The following is a 17,547-nucleotide window of genomic DNA, read 5'->3' as shown; positions in this document are numbered from 1 at the left end:
ACGACAAATTTGTAGCGGCAAAAAAAATTAAAAATCATATATATATTTTTATAAGATTTACATATTTACAAGAGGCATCCCTCAGGCACTACTATTACAAACTAATAACATTGATATTAAATCACCTAAAGTTGATGTGTAGGCAAAAAAACACTACTGAAAAATATGCTTTTGGAAGTGTTATATAAAACCTAAAAGGGTAAACTCACTAAAATACTCAAATACATCCAAATTGTGAACCCATAGTAAAAACAGCAGATAACAAAATGAACACATGAAACTAACAACAGCCCAAATTTGCAGTAGACCAGCATCTCGTAGTAGCCCGCTTCACAGCAACATTGCAGCAGCAGCAGCCCAGCAAAATTCTGCATCAGCACACCGGCAGCAGCAGCAGCAGACCAGTGGATAAAGCCAACTGCAGAAGAATAAATAATTTTTATAATATCAAGCGCACGATGATTTGAGACTTAAAATTTGCACATAAGCATCATAATTTTGCCTGATAACACTCCACAGCTTTATCAAGGTTGTCACGGTTTTTGTATATCACTCCTAAATTGTTGCATGCCTCTGCACAATGAGGATTGAAGTGGAAAGCAAGTTCATAAAACACAATTGCCTGCACAGATATTAAATAAATATTCTCAAGTTCTAGATTTGAAATTCATCAAATTTCTCATTAAAGCAACTAATAGAAAGGAAGAAAATGAACGATGATTGCGAAAGGAAAAAAAGTAAAATAAAGATAATGTACTTTCTAGTAGAGAATAATGTTTGAGGAGATCAGTTTCATTCATGTGAAGTTTGCTTCAGAATGAAAGACATGAAAAGCAGAGAGATACAGAGACACAAAAGTTTTATTTCCTACAAATTTACCATGTCAAACTTCAGCATTTCCCCATATGCAACGCCTAGATTATACATGGCATCAGCATAGTGCCCATTATAATACAGAGCCTTCTTGTAGTATTCCACACCTTGGTCAATGTCTCCCTTCAATTTAACCTGAATATATCATGAATTCACAATTTAAAAAAAAAAAAAAAATTGTGAATGATAAAAAACCAGAACAAAATGATTTTTACAAGCAAGTGTTTAATGTAGGAAGATAAATTATTACAAATGATCCTTTGAGTTTCTCTCCTTCTTCCTTAATCTAATCCATGTTTATTATGGGGGAATTTTGGCACTATTGCACTATGTTGTTTCTCAAGACCCCTATAGGTGAACACTAAAAAGTAAAATTTATTTCTGACATCAACTTGTGTCATCTAAATAGATCTAATATGTGTCGTTGATGAATGGAAGACTAACAATTATATTGAAGAAACATGAAATGTTTTATAGCACAAAATCACCAAAAAATTGCATCAACTAGAACTAATCTAACATTAGACCATCCAAATTATTGACCATAGTACTCCCAGGAGTCACAAATCAAAGCCTAAGAAAAAATATGGGTATGGGACACGGACACGACACAGACAAGCAGATACGGCATTTTTCTAGAAGTAGGACTAGAACATGTAGAGCATTTTTCCAAAAGTAGGACACATACACGTCAAATAATATATTAAAATTTTATTTATATATGCATATATAATTTTATATAAATTAAATAAAATCACTTTTTTCAATAAATAATTTTTGTCTAAAATAATAACCTTGATGAAAGCAATGGTGATACTCTAGAAAGATGCTTAAGCTAACTACTGAACTGCTAGACCAAAAACACACGTCATTTGGGAATTTACCATATCACGATTGCCTGCCACAGCGCCTGTCCCTATTGTAGGTAGGTAAAAATCGTAGTAGTCACTGAAAATTACTGCTGACAAGCGTGGTGCTTGCAAAAACTTATGATGAAGAGAAGCTGCAACTGTTAGCAACTTCTCAACATGTTCAAAAACAACACAAAGCCGTTTCACGTCTGCAGTAATCTCACTGTCGACAGAGAGACGATTTGCTGCAAGGAAGAGAGGGGGAAAATGTAAATTCTGCAAACTTGCATCTATGTAAAATGGAACTAAGATTCAGGAAAAATAAAATAAATGACAAGAAAGCATAAAGACAACCATAACTTGCAAATGCTTCAGTGTAGAAGCCATTATAAGATAAAGTTGACCCATTTTGGTGACCATCTGCTTTAAGCCACCAAAGGTTGCCTGGTTTAGAGTGTCAGTTGAAGCTCTGAAGGCAGTATAAACCATTTGTTCCAGCAGTAGATGCGGTGGCAATGTTTCCAAATAATGAAGAACCTACAGAGTTCAAAGTGACATGAAAGGTCAATATTCCAAACCAAAAAGATAATGGCACTCAAAGAACCATGTCAACACAATAAAATATATAGTAATATGGTTTGAAGAACATATTACTTCTCTTCCAAATACTGAATCCAAACTGCAATTACAAGGTTGAAAAGAGACCATCCAATTAAGGCCAAGTGGTTCGAAATTATTAAGAACAATCACCACATTTGTTTAAATTGCATATTTTATAATTTTAATTGGGTATTTTAGTCAAATCACCCCCAGTAAAATTGTCATAATTACCTTCATTTTTGCTGAACACACGCATACTATGTAGCACAGGTTCACCAACGATTGATGGAATCTTAACTGTTCGATTTTTGGCATGGTTGGGGTTATGCCTCATTATGTGTGGGGTTTTTTTGCTAGTTGTCCTATCAAACCAAAAGAGGAAGGAGTGGCTGTCACGACCCGAACCTGCCCCTATGCGTTAAGGCCATAACCGGCCAGTAATCACGAGATTACCTACGGCCTCAAACCAAATAAGACAAAACTCATCAGAGTAAAGGGGCCAAACGGAAGCACTTTAAAACTTTGTCCATAGAGCCGTGCTTATATGCACATCACAACATCCCATCAGACATATGTTAATAACTCATAACAGAAAGTATAGTAACATACAGTTCTATACAGACAGGATCATTGTAACGCCCCCAAAATAATAACATTAAGACCCATCAATTTAGACATGCATTGGTATAAAAGATAAATATTCTTCTATTCATCAGAGTAGTTCTTTACAATGAGTATTACATGTTAACAATGAAAGCAAATGCCTTACGGGCTTACAGCTTTCCAAGTTAACACTTGGTTACAAAAAGAGAGTACTGACTCAACTACACATTAAGCCCTTGGCTTGAATTTACATGTAATACATCCAAAAGATCACAAGACGACAAAAACCTGACAGCCTCTTGCCTCCCAAGCTATGTCCTCGGAGGTGGCATACTACCTGTACCTGAAAATGATATCCCATAAAGGGTGAGCCACAGCCCAGTAGAAATACACTAAACCAGCCATGAACAATGACTAAAAGATTAGCAGTTGATAGATGGTCAACACAGATACATCCACATCTATCACATTTCGGTTTCATGACATTAAGTCCATGTTACATTTCATTTCCCATGTCTTTTCCAACTTTGAGTTTGAAAACAAGGCTCAACACCTAGCCAAATAACTTAATGAGATTTAGACCCATCTTTAAACCACTTTCCAAAATTCATGAGGGATACACATTTTAATGCTGTATTAATAACACATAAACCATTTCCACACTTTACGAAAGATACACATTTCGGTGCTGTATCAACATAACATAGAATCACTTCTATACTTCACAATTGATAACGATATACATTTTAGTGCTATATCAAATCAATTCAAACACTTCCATAATCAATACTTGATACACATTGTAGCACTGTATCAATGTCACACAAAATCTGATTTAGAGGTCTATCCCCTATCTTCCCCTAAACCGTAGAGTACATCCCCCATCTCCTCCCACACAACACATGTATATAAACATAGATCATATATAATCAATCAATACATAGAATTAATGTATTAATCCAGTTGCTATATTCAACAGCCTACTCAATCGATTAGTTTTAGTTTACCTAATCATCATGCAGTGTCTACAACAATCAAGACTATCCTCCACCGATAGCCCAAAGCAGTTATTTCTATACTGAAAATAAATGCACCAAATGGGTATATAATCAACATTTCAACTAGGTGAGCGATGAACGAATCAAACTACACCCTTTAATTCCATACACATCCAATTCCAACATTCTCAATTTAATTCTTCTTTTCTTCAAATTAATTATACCAATTAATTTATCAATGTAATTAGAGCATTTCCCATAATTAACATCACAACCATAAGGTTCCATTTTCACCAATAATCCAATATTGATCTCATTTCTCTATGCCAAACATGCATATAAGTTTATATAAACAAAACCCCAACTTTTGTAAAATTACACAAAGGCCCAAACTTTCTCAAAATTACCCAACAACCCCCAACTCATCAAAATACTAAAATTCAAAGACAAAACTCATGAGAAGGAGTAGGATATCCCTACCTCGAAGTTAGAGCTCAAACGGAGAAGAGGCCAAAACCAAATTGCTTCAAACTCCAAACTTTTTGGATCAAAACGACGCCCTTGACGATCAACACGACTTTTACAAAGGCCGAAGGGAAAGGAAGCACTCTATCTAGATCAAACCCTAGAGAGAAGGGAGTTTCTAGAGAGAGAAGCTCTCAAAATCGATTTTGGGAAAGTTAGAGAGAGAGAAGAAAAGTGAAAAGTGATTCAAAAATGCCCAACTGCTATCTGATATACGACAGGTCCGCTCGAGCGAAAAACACAACGCTCGAGTGTCAAGAACAAAAACCATGATCTGCTCGAGCGCAAGAAGGCCCGCTCGAGTGCCAAGACACAGAGATAAAGCACATCTGCTCGAGCGCGAAAACCAGTCCGCTCGAGCGTAGATTTCCCTCTCCCATAACTTTCACCAACGAGGTACTACCTGCTCGAGCGCAAACAATACCGCTCGAGCGCAAACAATACCGCTCGAGCGCAACCCGCTCGAGCGCAATAAACCCGCTCGAGCATAGAAAACACACCTGCAGAAGTTTTGCAGGGAATCGGAATGCTGGAAGGGTGTAAACCCCGCTCGAGCGTAAAATGACCCGCTCGAGCGGACCACTCAAAAACTGGGCGACAGCAATGGGAGCCAAAGCTCTACCGACCTGTAACAACCAAGCCCAACACATCCTAAAACTCAAACAAATGGAATTAAAGAACGACAACAAGATAGACACAACTACCAACCCCACGGAACCGATCTGGAATGCAACAGACAGTAAAGGGAATACCGGAATTGCTATAATCATTCAAAACTAAGTCAGCCAAAACAAGCTACACACAGACGTACACCAAAGTCCTCACCAACATGACAGAATAACACAGAATGGCAGAAAGGCGAAGACGTGTCTCGTGCGTGAGACGCAAGGGCTGACTCTTCGAAACCTTAGTTGTTCCATACAGACTTCACTGAGGCTAGGTCTAGACCTCTCTTGGCTCACCTACAAACACATGAATGAGCGTGAGCGAAAGCCCAGTGAATAATATCAAATAAAGAAAATATATTGGAACAATATACATCAGACAGCCTTAAGCCCAATTCACATTTCTATCTAGCATATAAATAGATATAGATCATACTGGCCTCTGGCCCATTCATTATATCATGTCAAAACGGCCTCTGACCCATTTATTCAAAACGGCCTTTGGCCCATTATACTTTCGTATCAAACTAGCCTTTGGCCCATTTATACTTTCGTATCAAACTGGCCTTTGGCCCATTTACACTTTCGTGTCAAACTGGCCTTTGGCCCACTTATGCTTTCGTATCAAAACGGCCTTTGGCCCAATCATTCATATCAATCGGCCTTCGGCCCAATCATTTGTATCAATCGGCCTTCAGCCCAATCATTTCTATCAATCAGCCTTCGGCCCAACCATTTATATCAATCGTTCAGTAAAGCAAACATTTGTCCACAATTTAAAACAACAGACTTATAGGAAGATAAGTAATTGGACAACTAGCACATTTCAGATGTCTTTGTTAAGATACTACTCACAGAGATCGGCTTGTGGATTTGCCCTGGAGCTTGACCCTACATATCACATAACACATATGGGTCACAAGTAATTCAATCTGTTCTTTAATTCACATATTCCTCTTTAGGCTTCATTCTTATCTCTTTAATTCAATTACAATGCTCAATGTATGCCTAAGAGTGTTTCGAAGTGAAAGGGAACGGAAAACAGAACACAGAATGCATTTTCAAAATTTCAGAAAACAGGGTCTCTACTCGAGCGTGGACTTGCCCGCTCGAGCGGACCCTTAAGGTCTGTAAAAGTACTGGTTATGTCGAATTTATGCTCGATCGTGCACTCTAGCGCTCGAGCAGAAGGCCTCTCTACATGGCTCCTCGCTCAAGCGTGAACTTCCCCGCTCGAGCGGACACCATGTCTGCAGAAAAAAAAAATACTGGGAGCTCAAAATTCACGCTCGAGCGGCCGTTCTCCCGCTCGAGCAGACGTCAAATTTTCTGGGTTTTCCAGAATGTGTTCTTGAGCTTCAACCTGATATTCAAAGGTTCAAAATGCATGTTTTTGGCTCAATCTTCACATATACATATACTAACATGGTATAATTACCAAATTACATCATTATGAAGGCCAATTCCACAAATCAACTCAAATGATGCAAATGGTGTTCATTCTCACGAAACTCAACAAATACATGCTTGCATGTATGATTTAACACTCATATTTCCATATTCAATTCAATACATGCTAGATTATGCAAAATCATGGTGATCCTATACATGCATGTGCATTTCAACTTCAAATTCATCAATTAGAGCACAACCCTTGTTCTTGATCACCAATTAATCTTGAATTTACAAATTACAAACAAAAATTCATGAGTTTACTTACCTAAGAGTTCAATCTTCCAACCTATAACAAAATCTTGGGTTTAATCTTCAAATTCCCCACACCTTGAGCCAAAATCACCCAATTCTCTCCCTCTCTCTCTCTATAGTCGGCCTTGCCTCTAATTTTGAGTCCAAGATTAGTCAAATGCAACTAAGGAGAGGAATGAAGGTGGCATGCCTTTACACAACAAACCCCACTAAAATCATTATAATAATAATAACAATTGGGCACTAACTCATTAATTTAATCAAATTAATTTGATCCGAATCAGTTTCCAATTAAATTTCACCGTAGGCTCTAAAAATTATGCCAATCACAATAGCGCAATCAATTCCGGGTTCTGTGGCCGATAAGGCCTTCAATTTAATTTCCAAAGCAGACAATCAAACAGATATTCCTACAGTGAACAGATAGAAATTCAAAACCACATATTTTCACATGATGGCACACAAAATTATATTAACACATAATCTAATTCATATTAAGGACCAATTAGCTAATTACGGAACAGGGATATCACAGTGGCAGACAATTGCATTGTGTGCTTCCAGACTATGGAGGAAGTATAATTATTTTGAATTGTTCTCATTAAAACCAAAAGGGATCCTTGCTCCTTGTTTATTTATTTATTTATTTTGATTGAGTAGTGTACTATTTCAATTGTGCCTTTTGTGCAGTTCATTGGAGATATGTTTATACCTCTTAATGTATTGTATATCATAGAGCCTTATCTTTTTGTAAAGCCATTTGCCACCTTCATAACACCTTTTAGTTTATACCACTTTTGGTTATCCAATAAATTAAAAATAAAAAACTTGAACTATCAAACAAGAGTATTTCAAGAGACTGTCTAAAAAAAGCCACAACACATAAATAGCTCAACTTATATGGGACATACGAAGTTCATGCTTAGAAGGAATATACTGAATTTGATTTATACTTAGACGGGATACACTGAGTTCGATTTTTTTTTCCCTTTCTTTTCTTTTCTTTTCTTTTCTTTTTTACATTTATCCAATACGACAAATGTTGAGATGCGAAAAGACAACTTGCATGTTTTAATAACCTTCCATTAAAAGGCAGTCAGCATTGTGCTTAGAAGTATCCCAATTCCCAACAAACTATACCTTATTGCATTTGAATTTTGAATTCCCATTCCACTTGTTGAACCAAGACATATTCTAGGTAGCATCAGATCTTAGTAGATTATTTTCTATATCTTTCAACAACCAAGAAAGACAATGGTAGAAAGAACCATTTTGGACTGTCAAATCTATTGCTCTGAAACATAAATTGAACAGCATTTCAAAACATCAAATGTTGATCACCATTTAATCAGAAATTACTGTCTTGTGGTAACACCAGTTTTATGAACTTGAGACCTTCGTTGTAACATCCTACATTTGCTAATATTTTGTTGGGAAACATATAAACTAGAGCAGTCCAGATATTTAAAAAAAAAAAATTGCATGATGTGCACATTTATAAAGAATTTTACCGTTTCTCCTTCTCGATTAGGATCCAAAAGTGGCTTCTGCTCAGAAGCTGGCAAAGCAGGTGCATCATTCCAAAATTTTCACCACAAATTCCCATGCTCAGACATTCTCTCTGAAAGTCGTCCTCGAGGAGGCCAATTGTTTTTTAACAATTCCATTGCATCATTTGTAGACACTTCTCCACTCTCTTCAAAGTCATCATTCTCTCAATCTCTAGGTGAATGCCAGTGGATAAAATCTTCAAATACAGCAGCTAGATTTGCCGCTTTGAATGCTGACATGTCTGATTCAGATTTTCACAAACATCCAGCACCAAATTAATTTTGAAAGGAAATTAATGATGGGTTATGTATTTAAAACATTCTTTTTTTTAATAGGAAAGACATGCATGTTCACATATGATTTGACCCATAAATCCATAGCTATGAAAGACGAATCTTAAAAAAAAAAAAAAAAACCAAGTACACAGCCATACAGCTGGGAAAATGCAAAAAAGATTTAACAGTAAAACAAATTCATGTTATGAAAACAGGAGAAAAAATTTGCACATGTTCTCAAATTTTCCGTGAAACAAAAACCAAATGCAGCAAAAGAAAACAAGCTTCAGGTCATGTTTAACAAGGCTGAGAAATAGTAAAACAATCTCATTCTGTTGAGGGGAAAAAGCATAAACATTTGAAATGCTATTGAGGGTATGCTCATGTTTTAACTGAATTATGCCCCTTAAACAAGCAGAATGGCAAAACAGGATTCTTGTAGCTGACCCCCAAGTAGTTGGGACAAGACTTTGTCGAGTTTAGTCAGTATTACATGGATTTTTTTAATTTAATTTGTTACACTAAAAAAAAGGTATTTTCCGAATACGTTTTATTTTTTGCCAGCCGAATTTGTAGACGGAAAAGTATGTATGTTCTGTGATCATTTATGGTTTTTGTGATATGGGCACCAAATGTTACGTTATGTTTGTGCATAAGTTCATGGATTTTTCAGTTTTTACTACAAGACTCTTTAACAAATGTTGAATTACTGGTTTTGGGATTCATCCAATACATTTTGAATCTAATCTGTGCCTTTTGGCACTAGGATGTAACTTTTCAACCTTGAATCTCCAGTTTTTGTCATCTTCACACCACCCCTAAAATAGCACCTCAGATCAACATCATCTAGAACATTGATTTCAGCTTTTATAAATATGTCCAGGCTTTATGTATGCCACACTCTCTTTTCATAATTATGATATTTTTGTTGTTTCAGGTCACTTTGGTCAAGTTCCAATTTTGTCAATTCTATCCCTGAAGTTTCCAATTTCAGTCAACATGATCCGTTTGAAATGGGCCATCTAAATCATCTATGTAATTGTTCCATTCAATGTCATTTTAGTTCCCCAAAACCAAGCCACCATCATAATAAATGTACCATATCAAAATCTACTCGTAATTTTATTCCTTAAGAACTAAATCCAAACCCTCAAGACATTTCTCCAACTTTCCCCCCTTTGCCTGAACAAAGTCTAAAAAGCCAAATCTTAAGTTGAACAATCAATCAGATATCATTCTGGCCAACTAGGAGCTGAGGTAAACATAGAGTTAAAGAAACAATCCTCTATTGTCCTATCAATGTACTGCACAAACAAATAAAATAATTACCCGATTATGTATTGAATTCATAAGGGGAGATGTGGATCCACAGGGTTAAGAGTGAGGGAAGACAGGTAGGAGACACAAAAGGGAAAGGAGTTTCAGATAGTGAGAAAGAGAGATAAATGAGTGAGTGAGCCATACGTGCTTTGATGGAGGGTCTCATCCAAGGTTCTGAAAAGCGGTAGCGGTCACCGTAACGGTGACGGTGGCGCGGTTGCGGTTGCGGAGTGTAAAGGCCGTAACGTAACGGTTGCGATAACTGGAACCGTGAATTTTTTTATTTTTCGCACAATTTAAAAAAAACTTATCGATACGCATATTTTTTTTCCATGATCATATTTATTGGGTTTAAAATAAATATTGATCAATTTTTGTAAATTTTTAAGTATGATCTAATATATTTCATATTTTTAAATCACTATAAACTGAGTTTTTTACATTTTATTTTAATAATTAATGACTTTATATTATACAAAAAAATCAATCACTAACTATTATATATAAGATAAACAATGACAAAAGTAAGAGAATAAATAAGAACCTAAATATATATATATATACATATTTTAACCAAGCCAAATAGATAATGACCACGCTTATTATTATTATTATTATTATTATTATTATTATTATTATTATTATCAAACAATATATAGATAGATACACAAAAATAAAATGGTTGAGTGATAGCAGCTGAATAAAATAGCATAGGTCTTACAGCTTCAACAAATCAATAACATATTTTTCATCTTCCCTCTTATGTCTCTCTATCTCTCGTTCCTTCATTTTCTCTGTTTATCTTCCCTCTTCTATTTATCTCTCTTCTCCCATTTTCAGCTTTTTTTTTTTTGTGCTTTTTCGAAAGAAACAGTTCGGAACCGTTACATAACGGTGCGTAACAGGCCGTTACGGCTGTTACGGCACCGTTACGACCGCTACGGCCGCCGCTACGGCCGACACACTTGTGAATCTCAATCACACTCCAAAAGCAGCCGTAACAGGTGGCGGTAACCACCATACGTAACGGTTGCGGCCACTTTTTAAAACCTTGGTCTCATCTAATAAAAACTGATATTAGATTTAGGGACAACATAGGGACAGGGAATGTCTATCGATAGGACTATATGTGAATATAATATAAAGGTGTCTGGTTGGTTAATGAGCACATTAATAAATTCTTAACTGCCAGTCAACTGACCCATACAATTTTCTCACCTAACCTGCCCTTCCCATTCCAATCACACTCTCAAACTGTGCGGCTGACAATTTTTTTGCATTCCTAATGTGCCTAGTAGTGAGCTATGGAGCTTTACTTTCTTAGTCTTCAGCATCCACTGAAGTTTTTGGTTTACATTTACCAACTTCAGAGAGAACAAAATTAGTTGCCTTAGCAAAAGCCTAACATGTTGAATTTTTTAGTACAATGTTGAAATCACTACTCCAGTTGTATTAGCCATGGCAGGGAGGTTGTCAATCAAAGCAAAGGAACAAGGCTTTGATTAAGACTTTGATGTTGTACCTTTGGAGAGAACGGTATCGGCAAACTTTTGAGGATGTACAGATGGACGTAAACAGATTGAAGATAACACTAGATATTTTTCATTTTTGGCTATAAAGGAAGATTTGTAATTCTTTTTTTGCTTTTATTGACTTTTTAGAAGAGCTTTATTTTGTCGAAAATAGTTTTGCTTTGTACCCCATAGCTGCTTTTTCAATATCTTACAGTCTTACTTATCAAATAAATAATTATGGCTTCTACTTCTTTATTGGAAAGAGTAAAACGAGCAGAAGTAAAAAATGAGCTTATTACCTGAAGATAATATATCTCTCTCCAACTGAGCAAAGAAGTTCTGTACAAAATGGTAGACAATATTTTCTCAGTTGATATCAATGCACTCTTCAAATTTACAGACCTCTATCTACCATGCAACACTTGAATAGGAAAGTTATCTAAAATGCAAAATGAATGTCAAAATAGTTTTCCCACAAGCAATGAGCAACTAACTAAATTAAACTTGTCAAATAAAAAAGGAGTTTCTTAGAGTCTTCTCATTTTTTAGGGCTTCCAGACTTTCATGATCCAAAAATGAAAGGTTTAAATCAAAGTTAATAGCAAGTGAACTGGTACCACTTTACTTGAATCGAAGTTGATGCAAGTGGAGTGGTAACCACTTTATCAAAACATCTAAGATGCAACCATTCAAATATACTTTGAGATAATTAGTGATAGTCATAATATCAACATGTACATGTATATGCGTATCAATAGCATTCCCACAATGGCCATCTTCACCACAGTCATAATGCATATGACAAAGAGTTTAGGCTTACAAATGAAGAACCCAAGGCTTCTACAGCATTGAGTCGTTCTTCATGCATGTCTTCTGTCATAAGTGGTGCATCCTATAACAAGTATGGAGAACAAGTCAAGATTGTTTCTATTGAAAATTCTAGGAATTTAAAAAAAAAAAAAAAAAAAAACTGGAAAATAATCTTACTCTACTGAAGCTTAAACAACCTGTGTAAATGGAACATGCAAGTTCTGGTCTGATTTTAGAAGCATCATACCCACAACACCAGCTGATCCCTTCCTGATACAATCTGAAGGCCTTAAATCAGAAGATGTCACAACATCCTGGGCCTTAGAATTAATCCTCGATACAGAAGTTTCAGGATGACATGAATCATCTGACATTGAGCCACTGCATAGTGAGCACAAAGAGTATGAGTGAATCACATGAATGGGATATAAAAAAGGGCAATCAGCAGAAAGTCCAAAATTAATGTAATCCTATCATATCTATTTAGTGCAAAGTTTTCTTGTAAGTTCACTACTTTGGTAAGCAATTATTAGTAATAAATACTTAAAAAGAACTAGTACCATAGGCACTAGGACAAGCCATTTACTGCATGTAACTTTCATGTTTAGGGTTTCAAGCACTTAATAGTGCCACTTGCTGTCACTCTAGCTTCTCATATTCCAAATGGTTGTGATATGCAAATTGAGTTTCAGGTTCTTACTGATCTTTAACATCAACATAATAGAAATACGCCACTATAATATTTGAGCAACTCTTCAACAAATACAACAGAGAGAAGGCAAAAAAAGATTTAAATTCATTAAATTATAGTTAGTCTTTTGGAATATCAAACCAAACACACATCCAGCCTAATCTAAAAGAATCATTGTGTCAATGACATTGTAGGAGTTTCTATTCTTCCTCCACAAGAAAGCCATGAAGACAACCTAAGCGTAGTAATCAAGAATGTCAAGGTAAAATTAAACAAACTTCCAAAACAGAATAATATTCATACCAGAATAATACTCATACTTTAAATGAAGAGCAAAAAATAAAAACAATATAAAAAAAACTTCAATAAAAATCCACAGCCTCAATGGATTTGCAATTAGTATTTAATTATGAAAACAAAAGGCTTCTCACTTGCTTAGTTCACCTGTCTCGTTTCCCAACAAAATCCTCACTAGGCATTCTCGTATGAGATAAGTCTCCATTGACCTGACCAGCTTCCTGTATTTACATTTTACAGTCACATAGTACTTCAGGCCAAAAAGCAAAAGAAGAATGACGTTTACTGATTCTCGAACACAGAGACATTATAAGAATATTGACAGCAAAGGTAAAATTAGACACAACCTCAACTTGAGCAGAAACAGGATCTTCGTTTTCACCATCTTGAAACTTTTGAGTTAGTTGACGATTCTTCTCAATGCATATTGCAAGTTGAACAATGAAGTGGCAAAGAAATACAATTATGGTCTCACGACTCTTACCACAAAATATTCTGGAAAAATCCCAAAAGGTAGAAAAGAAAGAAAGAAAACATCAAAAGGATGCTTAAGAGATCTCAAAACCATGACAGCATGTCATCAATATCAGTTTTCATAAACAATATCCATTGTCAAACTACATAATTGCAACAAAGTCCCTAGTGCTAACCTACTAAAACAATACTATTTGTTTTCAGAAAGTCCTGCAAAATCACATCTATTATCAATTAATTTAAATAAGACTATAGAAAAAGAAAATCCCAACAGAAACCGATCAGACAACGTGTTTAAGTCTTTACGTCTGAAGTGTTATGTGGATGTAAAATTCCAATTTATAAGGATTACAGGTAGCAAGAGCTGCAAATAGATGGCTATCCAATTGCAATCACATAATAAAACAATGTCCAATTGCAATCAAATAATAAAACAATGACGTTCTTACATTTAGAAAAGTGCAACACTCTCGTAGCATAAAGGAACTTATAACTAGTTGGCCCAGTGGAATTTGTCCCCAATGTAGTCCAAAGTTTGGAACTGAGTACTAACTGACCATATCTAGTTACAGTAATATTAGCAGAGGGCAAGTATATATTGATATGCAATTAATACAGTCTCCAACCAAACATACAACTATAAAGATATCTGGAAGGATTCATGTAGCCTACCCCACTTGATTGGGACACAAAGGTTAGTTTCGTTTGGTTTAGGAACACTTATAGTTATCTTCCAAGTGATTTTTTTTTTCTATGCCCTATAAAAGAGTATTTGATTTCAGAGCTTGAATTTCAAGTATTACCACAACATTTTCAGCTCTGCACATTTGGCAGCTTAAAGTCTTCAATAGAACCACTTGCACTAAAATTTCAGGGGCAAATTGCCATGCATAATACCAAAACAAATGGCTACAATAAAGTACATTGAAAGCAATTTACAGAAACAAATGTTAACTAGCTCATTAGTTACAAGATCCAAAGCATCTTCACAACTTCAGCATTTATAAGAGCCCCCAAGCTTGTATGAAGAACAAGTCTTGAATGGAAGTATCTAAAAGCATGCTATCTAAACATTCTTGAGATATAAATTCTAATTATAAATTAAATGCAATTAAATGAATTATAATTCATTCTGCACTTCAGGTATGCATGTTTCATTAATAAGGTTCGTAAACTAACTGAAGAAAAGGCCAAGTTCAGCAATTTGTCAATACAAATTCAATGATTCAAGGCCTACATTTGTCAAGGCGGAGGGCAGACAAAGCTTGTGGTCTTTCAGAACCTTCAGTTCTCACAGCATAATGTCCAAGAAATGCACAAGGAACTAACCCTATTAACATTTCTCTAATGAAATGATGTACTATTACCACGTGTAGTTTTTGGTTGACCAAACAAGTTGACAAGTCAATCACACCAGTGGTTGGCATCCGAGGTAAAGGTTGTGACTCTTCCCAACACCAACGAACTTCTCTAACAAATTCTATCCAGAGCACATCAATAGCTAATCAAACATAAAATAAAAGCATAGTCAAAATGGGGTGAGTCCACATTCCGAATAGTCTAATACAATCCAAATCCCATGTAGATGATTAATAATTTAATGTCTCTAATAGAGTGTCACCATCCAAAGGAAATCATTCTTGACTTAGATACATACCACGTATGTTGCAGTTGCCAAACCAAAGTGAGTGTAAGCAAAACTACGTAAAAAGTGAGTCAAGTGGTGCGCCTTTAATAGCTCGAGAATTCTTATGCTCACCCTCAGTGAAATCAAGGAGCTGCACTCCTGCAAGTTGCATGAGGACATAGTCATGAAAGAAACATTAGATATTAAAGTCCATCTGCATTCAATTCTAGAATCTAAATTTTCAACCATACAACAGTACATAATAAACTTGCATGCAAATTAAATGCATCTCCAAATTTGTGAAAATTCACAAATGCATATAAATTCCAGGTATGTTCATTTCTTTAATAACTTTGTTCTAACAATAATGTCCCTTCCGTGAGATCTACAAAACACACGCCCACCCATCCATGCACCACTACACATCCCACAAAAATGAGTATCCATTATAAGCATGATAAAGGTTACATGTTTCATAACTGCTAAGAGTTTCATGCAATGAACATAAACAAAAGTCAATGATAGCAAATCAGGCTTAGCCTGCTAGGAGCTTGTCATCTAGGCTTGCAAGTTGCAAGTCTTGCTCAAGCAACAAAACTCAACTCAGTCGGCTACCTTACTAATCATCTTCAATCACATAATTAATAGATATTCTTGGGAATTATCATAGCTACAAAACCTTTAATTTGTTTATGAATAGAACTTTCCAAAATAGATATTAAGAGTTCTTATCCACACTTCTCCAATATGAAGAATGTGAAAAGCAATTTCTAACTATTTTTGTTAAAATGTATTTGTAATAAAATAAATAAATAAATAAAGAATTAGTTATTGTTTTTATGTATATATATCAAAATTTATTTTCATTTATTACATGTAATGGTGGTGTCTTGATTCTTTTGAAAAAAATTTCAAGTCTGTATGTTCCTATCGTGCTATTTCCATATCCGTGCATGTATTCATACTTTTGTAATGTCAGGGCTTCTCTCATATGGTAGTAGGTTCACATTCTATGCCATCTAATTATATGATAAACACCAGGGTTTAATTACACTTTTCACCCCTATAGTTTGATCCAAATTTCATTTTAGTCCCTATAGTTTCGAATTGAACAATTTTGGTCCCTACATACACAGTCTAGTTTCAATTTAGTCATTCTGTCCAAATTTGAAGTTTAAATTATCAATCACATTAACAGCAGCAAATAAGAGATAAGAAAAGAAAATGGAAGGAATGTACCCTCATGAAAGAGATCTTTAAGCACACAATCAAGAATAGTTGGTGGTGGTATGACTGCTGAAGACTTCAAATTATCAGATCCCAAGTTTTCAACTATTACCAAACATAAAAAGAATATAAAAGTGAGAAAATTTTAAGCAACCTGATGTTACATCATGAAATGATACAACTCGGAGCTATCACTTATTAAAACTAGATACATCTATAATAGAAAAATGACAGGACAATCATATAGAGTTTTCAAACCTGACACAAAATCTTCCATAAATTGAGCCTCAAAAGACATATCCAGCGCATTCACCAAAAGATGCAATTGTGAAGCAAATGCAATTGTGTTTCCAACGGACCCATCCGTGCTAAACATCAATGATATTATGTTATACCATCAAATTCCAAACCCAATTCAGTAATACCATAGGAGAATGGATTGCTATAATAGGGGACATCCAAACTTAACATTTGAATACAGAAAGAAAGTCCATTTCGTTTCATCACAATTATTTTATGATTTTTCCATTCTATAGTAAAACACCATTGCCAAACATTAAAAAATAAAATAAAATAAATAAAGATCTTTTTTTTTTCCTTTTTTTTTTCACAATGAATGCTAGAGTTCGCATATGATATGATCTGATTAAATGCCAATTGATTCTTTCCTTTCTTAATAGGCTCCACATGTGACTAATAGTAATATTCTTCTTCTTTTTCTTTTTAGGGACAACATAATATTGTATAGTAAACTTCAACAAATGGAAACAAAACATGAAAAAATTGAATTAATAATTCAAGTTCCAAACTATCTCAAGGAAAAATTTATCTTGAACTATAATTATATTTTTATTTACTTTGAGAAGCATATATATTTGCCGATGCAATTTTAAAGAATTGAGTATAACTTGGATAATATAGAAAAAGATGGAGAGAAGA

At 35.1% G+C, this 17,547-nt stretch overlaps 1 pseudogene; it reads right to left on the bottom strand.

Moving 5' to 3' along the window:
• Positions 1–490: 490 nt before the first annotated feature.
• Positions 491–17,320, bottom strand: LOC114294457 (uncharacterized; annotated as a pseudogene).
• Between the last annotated feature and the right edge of the window lie 227 nt (positions 17,321–17,547).

The sequence above is a fragment of the Camellia sinensis genome, chromosome 15 (genome assembly GCF_055761805.1).
Source record: "Camellia sinensis isolate YWXY chromosome 15, ASM5576180v1, whole genome shotgun sequence".
In the NCBI taxonomy this organism is placed as follows: Eukaryota; Viridiplantae; Streptophyta; class Magnoliopsida; order Ericales; family Theaceae; genus Camellia; species Camellia sinensis.
Note: the sequence above shows the minus strand (reverse complement) of the source record. Positions and strands in the feature narration are given on the sequence as shown.